General features: G+C 40.6%; 1 protein-coding gene across 7 annotated transcripts in view; it reads left to right on the top strand.

Annotated features, from left to right (window-relative positions):
• Positions 1-2,867: 2,867 nt before the first annotated feature.
• The window catches only part of LOC110530203 (protein FAM110B), a 50,205-nt gene continuing 38,205 nt past the window's right edge, over positions 2,868-14,867 (top strand). For all 7 annotated transcript variants that reach the window (XM_036985762.1, XM_036985760.1, XM_036985761.1 and 4 more), the window contains exon 1: positions 2,868-3,199. The gene's annotated coding sequence lies outside the window, so the exon portion shown is untranslated. The remainder of the gene's footprint in view (positions 3,200-14,867) is intronic.

The following is a 14,867-nucleotide window of genomic DNA, read 5'->3' as shown; positions in this document are numbered from 1 at the left end:
GCTGACATTAAACAAATGTGGTTTCTACTGACAATTGAGATGCACAAACTATGGAATAAGGGAGTGGATAAGAAATCCGTAAATTAGATTAAAACATTAATGGATGAGCTAGGACGGACGTTGTATATATAACTATTTGTTCAGCACTTTTGAAATATGCAGCAACAGAATTCAGCAAAATAGGTCTTTCTAAAGGTATTCTCCCTGGAAACCAAGTCAGAACCGTAGGATAAATAAAGGGGGCATATAAGCAGACAATGAAAGCTCTTACAATATTTGATGATGACATTTCTCTAAAACAGGCTATAAGCTATATGTGCACCACCAAGTTTGAACAGTAGGCTAAATTATGTGGGGAAAAGGGACCAAATGATTAGGGTGAGGCACATGGGCTACTAACAGCTTACTACACAACACACACGTAGTATTGCTTTCTTAGCTACAGTATACATACCTCTCTGGCATATTACATCATTTATGCAGTAGCATACAAGACATTTTTGGACACACCTTGTTGTGCTTTGCTCACTTGAACAGGAAGGTGGCGTGACAGTCCTTCGTGGACAAACTTTGTCTTCAAAGTCTGGCATTATCTGGATTTATGGTGCTTTCAAGACAACTGGGAACAAGGTCGAATCATGATGACATCAGGGATCTTCAGGTCGGAGCTCTAGAAAGAGGCCCGAGTTCCCGACTTGCAAAGTTCTGAGTTGAATGACCGTTCAAAACGTATTTTCCCAGTCAGAGTTCATTTTTTTCCGAGGTCTCAGAAGTCCAAGATTTCCCAGTTCTGAGTTTTGTTGTTTTGAGCATGGCAGAAGTCATGCTGGATTGACAGCATGGCCGATGTTGAATGTTTTTCTCTCCAATTTTGTGGTATCCAATTGTTACTATCTTGTCTCATCGCTACAACTCCCATACTGGCTTGGGAGAGACAAAGGTCACAAGCCATGCGTCATCCGAAACACAACCCAACCCAACCCAACCAAGCCCCACTGCTTCTTTAACACAGCACGCATCCAACCCAGCTGCATGGAGGAAACACCATGCACCTGGCGACCTGGTTAGCGTGCACTGCGCCCGGCTCGCCACAGGAGTTGCATGCGGCGCATGCGACGCTAGGCCAATTGTGGAGGTCCCCATGGACCTCCCGGTTGAGGCCGGCTGCGACAGAGTCTGTGCCCAGTCTCTGGTGGCACAGCTAGCACTGTGATACAGCACCTTAGACCACTGCGCCACCTGGGAGGCCCTTGTTTGTCCTTTTTAAGCTTGGAAAAGAGACCCTTAAACCCAGACTTGGACCAAACACCCATTCACCTGAATAGCAGGCTAGTGATTGCTTTGCAATGCTTGCAGTTAGCCACTGATTCATTCCGAACCACTCATTGTTAAATGTGCAAATTTCCAACTTGTTGTGTAATGTTTATGTCTAATGGTCGATGAGCACAGACACGTTTTATCTATAATTAATATTCATTATTAATTTTCATATGACAAGGATTGTGGACTTGATTCATGATGAGGACTGCTTGTCTAGCTAAGATTTTAAAAGGGAAAGGGGATACCTAGTCAGTACAAGTACAACTGAAATGTGTCTTCGCATTTAACCAAACCCCTCTGAATCAGAGAGGTGCAGGGGGCTGCCTTAATCAACATCCACAGTGCCCCCGGGAACAGTGGGTTAACTGCCTTGCTCAGGGGCAGAACGACAGAGTTTTACCTTCTCAGCTCAGGGATTTGATCCAGCAACCTTTTGGTTAATGGTCCAGCACTCTAACCAGTCCAATCAAAGCTACTGTAGATATAACATGATTTGATGTCATTTTATGTGTTGCAAATGACCTTGAGCCTTCATGGATGGGAACTTCTAATGTAACTCTATGGCAGAACCCAAGGGGCTTGAATTTTCTAGCTCTACCTGTAGAGCTCACTGCAGTGACGTAGTGTCCCGGGAGTGACAGAACACTGAGCCAATCACGGCGCAACTAAAAAACATGACCAACCCTTACGCTTCGTGTTTTCCAACGGCTGCCTCACCACCACAGAAAGCACTGAGCTAGGCTGAAACACCTGCATTTTAGAGCTGCCTTAATCAAGAAAGCAAAAAAGAGTCCAAGTTTGTATGCGGCTTTATTAACTCAATTATTTATATATATATATATATATATATATATATATATACACATTGTTTGCAAACTGATATGTGACACGTATTAATGCCAAGATAACATGCAAAACAGGCAACACATTATTTTTTTTTTTTTTTTAGCTAAACAGGTGGGGCTCAAAACAGATGGGTCTCTGCCCTACCCGAGGGTCGCTATTGGTCAGCATGCAGTCAAAGCTATAACCACTTTTAGAGCTAACTAGTGCTCTCCAATCGTATGCTGATGTCAACAGCAGATGGGAGTTGTAATCATAACATTGCTAACACACATTTTGAGAAAACAAGTTATTTTAAGTGGTTAGTGAGACTGAGCTAGCAAACAATAACAAAAGTATAATTTCATATTAGAAAAATATTCCATCAACAGGCTGCATTTCAGGAGTCACAGTAGCAAGTACTCCTGGTTCAGTGTTCAATTATTTAGCCATTTAAACATGTATTTAAAAAAAAAAGAAGGAATTTACCAAAGGCCTCGCTGGCTTTCATGCGATGTAAACGTGAGCTTGACCGAGGTGTCGGACTCGATCCATTGGAGCGCTGCGATTGGTTGCCCAACATTATGAAGCGGGGCATAGCGAAGGCTCAGGGTTAGAGGTTCAAAGGCCGTTCTATTCATTCTATTTCTATGTATCTAACTGTGCCTTGCGTTCATAAAAAAGAGGTGTATCTTTTAAGAGAAAATGGAACACATCATATGCAATGGTAGGGGTGCACAGATCGACTGAGAATAAAACATACTCTCGAATCTCAAACACAATCATGTATCGTTAACAATCCATAGATATTAACACGAAATAATGTAGGAATAAGAGTTAATCACTCTTAGATGATTTATATGCAAGATAACTCGGAATATTGTCCTAGCACCCCCCCCCCTTCCATGGCGCAGGGATACAGACTGTACAGTCGCTTGTAGATTGCATTGAATGAGCTTGTTTGGCGTTTCTCTTGAAGCTTTGAGGACATCCCCACACATTCCGTCTAACGGAAAGATACCGCAGCATCTTTTGTTTTCCTCCGCTGGGTATCAAGGTAAGTGTTTTACCTATGGTTTACCTGCTACGATTATATCTTCCGCACTGACTGACGTGGACATACATTCTTATGTCCAGTCGTTATTTTCCCAGAATTATCCACCAACGTAGGCTATACATCAACATGGCTGTTTGACTGATGTCGGGCTAGTCACTTACATTTTTACGACAAAAATATGATAAGGTCAGTCTGAGTGAAAATTTTAAAGTGTCCGACGTCGTGTTTTAACAGCCATGCAATCACGAGCCAACGTTCGTACGTAGCCTACTCGGGTTGTTTTTAGGCTCACATTGCACCATACAGGTGGCTGTCATTTAGCTAAACTGGTGATCGAACGTTGCATCTTTGCGTTGTGCATCAGCCTGAAGCAGCAGGTCACAATGAAACGATGCTCCTAAACCTCAATGTCGTTCTTTGAGGTTTTAACATTTTGTCATGATGATGGTTCGGGTGGCTCGAGCGCTGGGGGGATTGCAGAGTCAGCATCGTTATTGTATGGGGTTATGAGATGTGACATAATTCGAGTAATTGCCCACTAGCAAGCAAGAACACTTGGACTTGCCAGTCCACTGGGAACATGGCAATGTTATGGCTCCTCTGAGATATTATTGTGGTGTTTGTCTGTTTTGTCTGTGTTTTTAGGCTGAGACACTGTGTCATAAGATAAGTGGGAAATTAAGAGCAAGTGTAAGTTTGCATTGATCATTCTTCAATGTAATATATTAGCATCAGGGCTGTAGCATGGAATGCATATAGTAACGAGTAAATATAGGCTACCGTGTTCACTTGTTCTGTTTGACATGTCATATCCGTTAGTTCACCTGTCTGTATACCCACTCCTCACACTTCACAATGAATAGCTGCTGGGACCCTTAAACTCTGTCTGAATCATTTGATCTAGAGAGCCTGGTACACAGCTACACACAACAGGTTTATGAATATTGAGATTGGAGTGTGTGTCTGTGTCCGTGTGTTCGTTGGGAGGTTGGAGTGGTAAAATGATTTGGGTAAGTGTCGATTGTCATGACAAAACGAGTGAAAGGCATTAGGCTTGGATGACTTTAGCAGGAGCCCTTTATTTGAATGTTCCATCATACTGCCTGCATAAGTCATAAACATGACTTAGCTTGACAGAATAAGTAGCCTAATGACAGTATGTGAAGCATGATTCACTCATAATAGGTTTATAACAGAGACCAGCGAAGAGAAGCAAGTGGTCATAAACAGATGCATTTGGCCCAGGCCTTATCATTTTTAAGCTGGACACTGTTGTGATGCATATTGCATAACATCAATAGCTAACCATTTAGGCTAAAACCCTGACTGTGTGTGTAGTTTACCAACTCGAAGCAACACATTATGACAACGTCAACACATTCCATCCCTGATGTGTAATTAACCAATTTGAATTCCCCTGTTGATCACATTAAGATTAAACACTTCCCAGTCTCTCACCGATAAACTCTTCCCCTTTTTGGCTTGACCAAACACACACCCAGGCTGGCACAGTCAAGACAACAACAGCTGTTGATTCTAGTGTTTCTCACAAAAACGTGTTAGCTGTGAGGAATGCTGAACAGTGAAGAATACGGTTTGTTACGGGCATGACTGGCACGGACACCATGCCTTTGTTTGAGACAGAGAGAGAAAAGACTGCAGTGTTGTGTTCTGGGTCCAAAACTATATCTCTAACATATGGCCTCGAGATCAATGCCAGGTCAATGATGTTTGGGGTCACCGTGGTTAGATTATATTTATCCCACTATTCCCACAACAATGGATATGAAGTTGAGAGTAGATGTCGACCGATTTAATTAGGGCCGATTACATTGCATTCCATGAGGAAACTGCGTGGCAGGCTGACCACCTGTTACGCGAGTGCAGCGAGGAGCCAAGGTAAGTTGCTAGCTAGCATTAAACTTATCTTATAAAAAACAATCAATCTAAACATAATCACTAGTTAACTACACATGGTTGATGATATTACTAGGTTAACTATCTTGTCCTGCGTTGCATATAATCAATGCGGTGCCTGTTAATTTATCATCGAATCACAGCCTACTTCGCCAAATGGGTGATTTAACAAAAGCACAATCGTTGCACGAATGTACCTAACTATAAACATCAATGCTTTTCTTAAAATCAATACACAGAAGTATATATTTTTTAAACCTGCATATTTGGTTAAAATAAATTCATGTTAGCAGGCAATATTAACTTGGGAAATTATGTCACTTCTCTTGCGTTCATTGCACGCAGAGTCAGGGTATATGCAACAGTTTGGGCCGCCTGGCTCGTTGCAAACTAATTTGCCAGAATTTTACATAATTATGACATAACATTGAAGGTTGTGCAATATAACAGCAATATTTAGACTTAGGGTTGCCACCCGTTCGATAAAATACGGAATGGTTCCATATTTCACTGAAAGAATAAACGTTTTTGACACTATTAATGACCAAAGGCTCGTATTTCTGTGTTTATTATATTATAGTTAAATCTATGATTTGATATTTGATAGAGCAGTCTGACTGAGCGGTGGTAGGCAGCAGCAGGCTCGTAAGCATTCATTCAAACTTTACTCCGTTTGCCAGCAGCTCTTAGCAATGCTAACGTGCTGTTTATGACTTCAAGCCTATCAACTCCTGAGATTAGGCTGGCAATACTAAAGTGCCTATTAGAACATCCAATAGTTAAAGGTATATGAAATACAAATGGTATAGAGAGAAATAGTGGATGCGTCATAATTCCTATGATAATTACAACCTAAAACTTCTTAACTGGGAATATTGAAGAACTGGGAATATTGAACCACCAGCTTTCATATGTTCTGAGCAAGGAACTTAAACATTAGCTTTTTTACATGGCACATTTACACATTACACTTTTACTTTCTTTTCCAACACTGTGTTTGTGCATTATTTAAACCAAATTGAGCAAGTTTCATTATTTATTTGAGACTAAATAGATTTCATTTATGTATTATATTAAGTTAAAATAAGTGTTCGTTCAGTATTGTTGTAATTGTCATTATTACAAATATATATATATTTTTTAAATCAAAATTGGATGATTTAATTGGAATCATTTTTTTGGTCCTCCAATCGGTATTGGCATTAAAATCATACTCGGTCGACCTCTAGTTGGGAGTAGTAGGCTACTCTGTGCTGTGCTATAATACACTACATGTTTGTTGCCCCCCCTGCAAAAGGATATAATTTAGGCTACCCTACACTCTTTGCAATGGCCAGCAGCGAGTGCCAATGTCAAGATGAAAACACAATGTGCATGCTAACACAAATAATGTGCTTGCTGCCTCTCCATCCCATAAAAATGAGTCAACATGACCACCATAATATAGCCTACAAATTTGCTTGCGCAGGAAAAAAAATCAATAGGTCACTTGAAATATGTTCCGAAGCCTACATTTAGCTTAACTATTTGCCTAAATACTCAACCCCATATTAGCCTGCCTATAGTGAAAGACCAGTAGGCTAAATCCCTGTCATGTGCGGTACTAGCTCAGGGATCAGGGGATGGTGGAGCCCTGGCTTTCTGAGGAATGCCATGAGGGTCAAAGCAGAGAGGCTCAGTAGAAATGGATGCTGTGAAGCGGGAACAGTTGAGTACACAGTCAGTCAGACAGACAGAACATGAACAGAACAGTAGTCAGTATGCAGCTCTGCCTGAGAGAGCGCCAAGGGACAGGGAGGGAAAGAGGACGTGGGGATGCTCTGTGGCTGAGGTAGAGATACTTTTTGTTATGAATACTGACTAGGCTGTGCCCCCCCCCCCCCCGAGTCATTCTTTCGAGTGGTCGAAATGTTTAAACTCATAGGCTATTTTTCCATATATAGACACACCCTATGTGTTTTAATAAAATCAACTACTGTATATGTAAGCCACTGAGCTTGTCTGATGCTTTAAGCACACTGTGATTAAATAATTAAGACACACAAATGACTCAAGGGAGCCAGAGATCAAGATCACCTAACTAAACAAACCAAAACATTGTTCCCGAACCACCACCTGCTACTGGCCTTCGCAGATTCTGCCATTACTCTCCCAAAGTTGCCGGTAATAGGCTAAACCAGGGATTGGCAACCTTTTCCATTTGGAGTGCCAATTTATCTTACAATTTCTACCGATCTGTGTGCCAGTTATGATTTTCTTATGCACATTTTCGTAGAACATTTATTATATAATAAAGTCTTGATCTCAATCATTGTCGTGGTTAATAACAATTATATCTAAATGAAAATGCTACAAATCTAAAAGCAACTTCAATTGCCATTGCCAACTATGTAAAAATAGCCTACATAAAGCATTGGCATTGGGCGAACCAAGTACTCAAATGGATGGCAGTTCATCAAAAACATATTGCAAGTGGAACATGGCAAATACCAAGTGTCATACTCCAAAAATCCCAAAGGTGGCGAGCGCGCTCCACCTTCCATTTGCCATATATGATCATAGGAAGTCGGCTTCCGAACCCAAAAGTCAGTGAACCATGTCCAAATGGCATATATACTATTGAAAGTACCAAATCAGGATGTTATGTCCATTTGCCATATATGATCATAGGAAGTCCGTTTCCGAACCCAAAAATCAGTGAACCATGTCCAAATGGCATAGGAAATGTCCAAATGGCATATATATAATGGCCAAATTATATATATCACTATGGTAAGCCCTGAATCAACCTAGAAGGTCTATTTGTCATGTTTGATCATAGGAAGCAAGAATTTCTCATTGATGTTGATTCAGCATGTCCATTTCCTAATGGGAAGTCATTATGGATTTACATTGGCAATGGACACTGTCAACTTACAGAAGAGCATGTTCACACTGACAATATAGCATATGTGTAATGGACACTGTCCAATCGCTCGTTGGTGCTGATTTCAGCCTGTCCATTTGGTGATGTTAAATCCCTCATTAAATATATTGGAAATGTACAATTTTACACTGTCCGTTTGCAATGTCTTACAATGGGCAATTACCATGACGACTTGGACATGCTCTAATATACTGCAGAAATGCCCAATTGACTGGCTCGTTGAACTCGGGATGGCCGAGCAGTGATAGTGGTTCCTCTCCATTGCTTGTTGATGTTGATTTCAACTTGTCCATTTGGTGATGGTAAATCCCTCATAAAATATATTGGAAATGTACACTGTCCATTTGCAATATAAAATGTACAATGCCAATATATTATACTGCCATCAGGCCAGCCATCAGTCAATAAGATATCATACTGACACCAAACTTATACATACTGACACCAAACTCACTTTGTCCAACTTTTTTAGAAGCAAACTATCACATATTTCAGAGTCGGCCCACAATTCATAGCGCATTCTGTTAAAACCATAAAAAAACCATAAAAAACATAGGTTCATTCGAGCTGTGAATCCAGGGTCCATTTCTGACATTATGTGTATGCCTAACTGAGGCGACCCCGAATCCTGAATTTTGTCTCGATGGGTCATTCGTAGACCGACCAGCAACCTTAACTAGTGCTGAAAATTCACATTTTCCAGGCGTTGCTACGGGGTCCCTGAAAGAGCTATTGGACAGAAACTTTAGGGTCCGTCTCTATGGGCCGAGGAGGTTTCAATGCACCTAGTCTTGTGATTCTGGGACTTCTCGTCATTTTCGCGACGTTAAAAAGGAATGGAAGTTATTGCAAATGGACAAGGCTGTTTCTCAGCCTGAGAACCTTCTAGAACCACATAACTCACCGTGCACTACCGAATGAAGTTATGAAGTTTCAGAGCTCTAGGTCTGACGGTTCTGTGATGGTTCATACGCAGGTAACTATTGCAGGCTCTGTGTGTCCGTAAGCCCCACAGTGTCACTCCACATTGACTGTGTGTGTGTGTGTGTGTGTGTGTATACAAAAATCAGGTAGAGCTCCGAAACCTGCCGTAACTTGATCTATAACTTTAAAAAAACGATTTTGTTTAACCATCATCAAACGGACTTTAGATAAATGGCTGATTCTATTTTTCCTTACACTGTAGGTTTATGTACTTTGACGTGAAGCTGTCAAATTAGCACTGTATTACCGTTTTCAACCTTTAATCCCAGAAAATGGGCATTAACTCAAAGAGCATTGAGGCCTCAACGACATCTTGTTTCTGGGCTAAAAGTACATTTGGCTAAACCTGTGCTCACCGAATTTCGTCTTCGAAGTCTTTTCAGTTTACGAGAAACTGCCATGTCCATTTGGTGATGTTTTGTCCATTTGCAATATACAGCCAGTCGCCACCTGGTGGAATTTTCCAGTACAGCAGAAAAATGTCCCAAAATTGTACAAAAATATAACGCGGAAACCAAATGTCCTAGAGTCTTCATTTGATGACTTCCAGGAAGACCGGGCCCTGGAGGATGACCGAGAGGCGGTTGGTTAATTTAAAAAACACCCACGGACGTCTAGTAAGGGACCGTACATTTGTAATATGGAGATCCTCATCAAACATACGGGAAATGCCACTTGCATCACTTAATGTATAAACTTGAAACTTCAACTTGGTCCAGCCGTAAGCTAACAAACTTGCAACATTGTATAAAATATTCTAGACCCTCAAGAGTTTCCCCTGCCAGTGAGCTCTGGACAGACACAGCTGTAGGCTATTTGCGCACGGGATAAGAAGTAATCGGGTAGGCCTATTTTATGACATTTCCACCGGATCAGAGCATGGATCAGAGCATGACGGGCTGTCGAAAGGGAGCAGGCTGGAAAGATTTTTCAAATAGGCTACATTGAGGGAACTATTGTCATTCTCAATGGATGTAAAAACAGACTTTGTTTACTTGCTGTTTGAGGTGAAGAAAAAATTACGACAGAAATACTGTCAGATCCCCAAATGGGCACATTTATACGCCTACATGTGCACTCAAGCCAGGTAGCCTAGGCCTACTTCTATGCGTAGTCAGGTGTGCGTCCTTAGTCAACATTGACAGGAGCGCTCCAAACAAAACACAATGAATGACCTCGTAAATGGAATGAAATAAACCAAAACGTGTTTCTCACAAGTGTAGCCTAGTATGTGTTCTCTGCATACAACATGTCCACTCCAAAATGGAGAACAGTAAAAGAATAGTAATATATTGAATGCATTAACAGAAATGACTGTATCCAAACAAACATTGTAGATTAGAAATTATGTGAATTAACGGTAAATGTACTACTGATATGCCACTGAGACATGCATCAATCAAGACATGTCCTATACGTGTTTTGGGAATTTTCTGCAATTCTACACATTTTGCCACGGGGCAAAGGGAAATCTGCAGTTTTATAGCTAATCTCATGCTATTGTACACATTTTGCCATGAGGAAGTTTATCATTTTTAAAGCTAAATATAAATGTATTTCCATGACAGAATTAAAAAGCTATTTTGGACTGACCAATGTAGATAGTTTCAAAAAGTTACATATCAGGAAATTTAGATTAGAAATCTTTTGGATATCAGAGCAACCTTCATGGAATCTTATTTGAGTCAGAAAGGATGTTCATATGATAAGGAAGATATGCAAAACCTTGCGGAGAGCCTATCCAACTGACAATCCCTTAGAAAAAAAATACACTTTTGGAACTTTTGGGACTTAAAACAAACTGATGTTGGCACAAGATGGAGGGAATGTTAGAACTAACAAAATTACAGTTAAAGAAAATGTACCCGTGCTTAATGCGGTATAAACTAATGTATAGAAGGTTTTATACGAGAGACAAAATTCACAAATTCTACAGCACAACGGCATAGTCATGTCTTCAGTGTTAAACTAATAATGACTCGATAATCCATGCTTTCTGGGAATACTATAAAGCCCAAAAGTTATGGGCGGAGCTGAAAGTTGTCAGATGTATTACAATATAAACATCTTTTTAATTTGTCTGATTGCATATTTCAAGACATGGCATTATGGGGGTGTAGTGAGATACCCAATGGGCTGGACGATTCTCTTCTCATCTTGAAAAACGTCTGCTAAAAACGTGGACATCAATCAATCCGCAATCATTAACACAATGGAAAAATCTAAAGATTTATTATTGAAACATCATTGGGTGACCTAGAAAAACCAAATTGGTACAATTTAAGGCTATGTGGCAAACACTAATGCAGGCACTAGGGACGGGGGTGTGAGCATGCAGGTCTGGGCAGATGAGATGTAGTCATTGTTCATATAAGTTTGTATATGGAGTTTAAAAAACAATGGAGGGAAAAAAAGGAAGAATATTATAAAAACTATCAAATAAAGCTAAAATATAGGTTTATTGACTGTGATAAAGGCACAGGATTATGAGCTGTACTGTTTGCTAAATGAACAAGTGAAGTAGGCAGTGGCATAGAGCATATAGCCATAGAAGCACAATGAAATGCCTCAATGCGGTCATATTCATCGTTTATTGGGGGGGGGGGGGGGGGGGACTTTCAGTTATTTTGGGCCTCCCATAACATGAGTGAATTCAATTTCATTTAATCAGAATGTCATTCCAGTACACTGCTTGCTATGGATTTTATCTGATAGTGTTTGCATGTTTTGGTAAAGAGACAAATAATGTCAAGTGTTCCAAACGGGGACAAGTAGAGAGCATGCGAAAGATGAATTGGTCACACAGTGTGAAAATGTATCTTGATAGTGATGAGTGGGTCGTCATCCTCCAGGCCTGACCTTGTGCCTGCAGCGATGGGATCTAGGGCTGCAAGATATATCAAATGAATTAGATTAATTCAAATGTATGTTTTTTTGCGCAATATTCCAAATACCTATATTGCAAGGTACCTGTATCGTATTTACATTTTTTAATGAGCATTTATGTCCGCTTGTTCCCATGTTGTCTTTTTGGTCTCGTCGTCTTTGCTCCTTCTGTGCTGTGTTCACCTTCCCATTTACACCAAAGATCTGTATATAATGACAAGATGCTCATCTCTCCGCCCTAACAATGGGAGTCGTTGTCCCAAAGGCGGCAAGGCAGGTGACAAGGTTAGGTTCAAAATAAGCCCATAAAAATGCATTGGGCTTATTTTGGACAGATTTTGGCGAGAATGAAACCTTACCTCACCTCTTCCTCTGTTTACACACAGACATTAAGCCCTCCCCCCTGACACTCGCACAACAAAGATGAGAGATCACTTCTTCCTCTCTGACAAGCGGTTTCAACTCACTGTTTGCATTTGAGATTTGGTCCAACAGAATAGGTAATACGGACACCAACACATTGAGACATTATTTTACTGTAACAGAGGAGACGTTAACTTTTCTAACCATACCCTCAACTCTTCAAATTGAGCTCATATTAGACACTACTAAAACAGGAGTATCAATGAACATTGATTCTGGAAAATGAATTCTCAGTTTGTCGCGCACGGCATTGGGGTACCACGTACCACTTGTAGCATTTTAGCCAAAGACTGTTATACAAGCTGCCTAGTCCAGTTTTTTATGCTTATTGCATATTTATAAAACACAAAGGATTTGGCAACTCATTCTGAGAAAGAAGGTAGGCCATTTGATTTCAACATCTGAACAAAGTGGACAAGCTAGCCTGCTGTTCAAACAGTTGGAGAAGGACAGAAGGGTGTGTTCATAACAATTCAACTGTTCTGCCTTGTTAACTAGCAAATAGATCGAAGTTGGCTAAACTTGAAATATAAAGATTAACTGGCTACGTCCTAGCAGGTGGGCTTGTGCTTGAGAGATTGTTTGAGACCTGTGGTCATTTTCTATAATGCCTGCTACAAGATGTGAGTGGTTGCATGGTTCTGGTTACATTGGTAACACAAAGGGCATTTACATAGGCAGAGTTTTGGTTGTGGAAGGCTTTTATTTAGCCAAGGTATAATTTGAAGAAGCCCTGAATTCATTAGATTATTGTTGACTGTTTGAAATGCAGTGTATTTGACCTTTAATTGTACAACAAAGCTTATTTAGAGAGAACATAAAATCTAGATATACAGTCGTGGTCAAAAGTTTTGAGAATGACACAAATATTACATTTCACAAAGTTTGCTGCTTCAGTGTCTTTAGATATTTTTTGTAATTTGTTACTATGGAATACTGAATTATAATTACAAGCATTTCACAAGTGTCAAAGGCTTTTATTGACAATTACATGAAGTTGATGCAGAGAGTCAATATTTGCAGTTGTTGACCCTTCTTTTTCAAGACCTCTGAAATCCGCCCTGGCATGCTGTCAATTAACTCTGGGCCACATCTGATGGCAGCCCATTCTTGCATAATCAATGCTTGGAGTTTGTCAGAATTTGTGGGTTTTTGTTTGTCCACCCGCCTCTTGAGGATTGACCCATGGACCCAAAATATTGATGTTTTGTTCCGCGGGCCACTTAGTTATCACTTTTGCCTTATGGTAAGGTGCTCCATCATGCTGGAAAAGGCATTGTTCGTCACCAAACTGTTCCTGGATGGTTGGGAGAAGATGCTCCCGGAGGATGTGTTGGTACCATTCTTTATTCATGGCTGTGTTCTTAGGCAAAATTGTGAGTGAGCCCACTCCCTTGGCTGAGAAGCAACCCCACACATGAATGGTCTCAGGTCTAAGTATATGTAAACTTGAACTGTATATTGTGAATCACCCATAAGTTTGAAAAAATCAAGATATTCTTTTTTGTTCATATAACCCAGCCCTAGATGGATTATCCAGTAGGTTAGCCAGGGCGAGTTTCTTTCTCAAACGTGGATACATCTCCCTGCTTTGTCTTCATTCCAGCGATATGCGGAGGTGAGTCTGATTCACACAATGAAGTGGGATTTTGATGACATTTAGTTTGCTTGAAGCGATCTTTAGAAGTGAAGCTCTCAGCTGCTGCAAATGCCTGACCTGGAACAATCTGCAAATCACACGAGAATCTTTACATCATATTACTCTGAGAATCAGCAGACTACTAAGAGTATGAGTATTATGTAAAAGACCAGCATTCCAACGAGGGGCTGAGTGGACCTGTGTTCATCAACCTTTTCTGTGCCAGGGACTGGCCTTGTACCTGAGATTAAAACTAGTTCTTGAGAGCTGATGAAATAGTGTCATCTCCCTATCTGATAGAGCAGGAAGCTACATTACAAGGACTGGTGTTGGTCAACGGACCAGAGGGTTGAGAACTTTTGTAAGCCTACTTTCCCACTTTTTTTTTAAACATTTTTTTCCTCCAAAGTTCATGTTCTTCCTCAGGAGAGAGGGACAGGTCTTTTGGGATGTTGATGTTTTATGTTCAACATTCTGTTTTATTGCTTGGCGTCCTGCTGAGTAGTAAGATCTGCACCAGCTGTGAAAGGTTGCGTTTCTGCTGTTTTTTTGTTGTTGAAAGAGAGAGCCTGAACAGAGACATGAACAGAGACAGCCAGGCCTTGTATCTAGGGTTGGGAATTGCCAGGGACCTCGCAAAATGATATTCGCACGATATTTAGGTGCCTATTACGATTACGATTCTCACCATTCTGTATGTATTGTGATTCGATATTGCGATTTGATGTTCCAAACATATTGCTCACTATATGTCTGCTGCAGAGGGACCAGAGAGCACGAGAACATGAGTTTTGATCAGTCATGGGGAAAAAAGCGCTGAAAACCTGTTGGCTCACTATTTAAAAAGATGGAGGATAAGCTATAGGATGACATACCAGAGTTTTGTCTCAGGT

Source organism: Oncorhynchus mykiss, chromosome 8 (genome assembly GCF_013265735.2).
Source record: "Oncorhynchus mykiss isolate Arlee chromosome 8, USDA_OmykA_1.1, whole genome shotgun sequence".
In the NCBI taxonomy this organism is placed as follows: Eukaryota; Metazoa; Chordata; class Actinopteri; order Salmoniformes; family Salmonidae; genus Oncorhynchus; species Oncorhynchus mykiss.
This window is presented reverse-complemented; position numbering and strand designations above follow the sequence as displayed.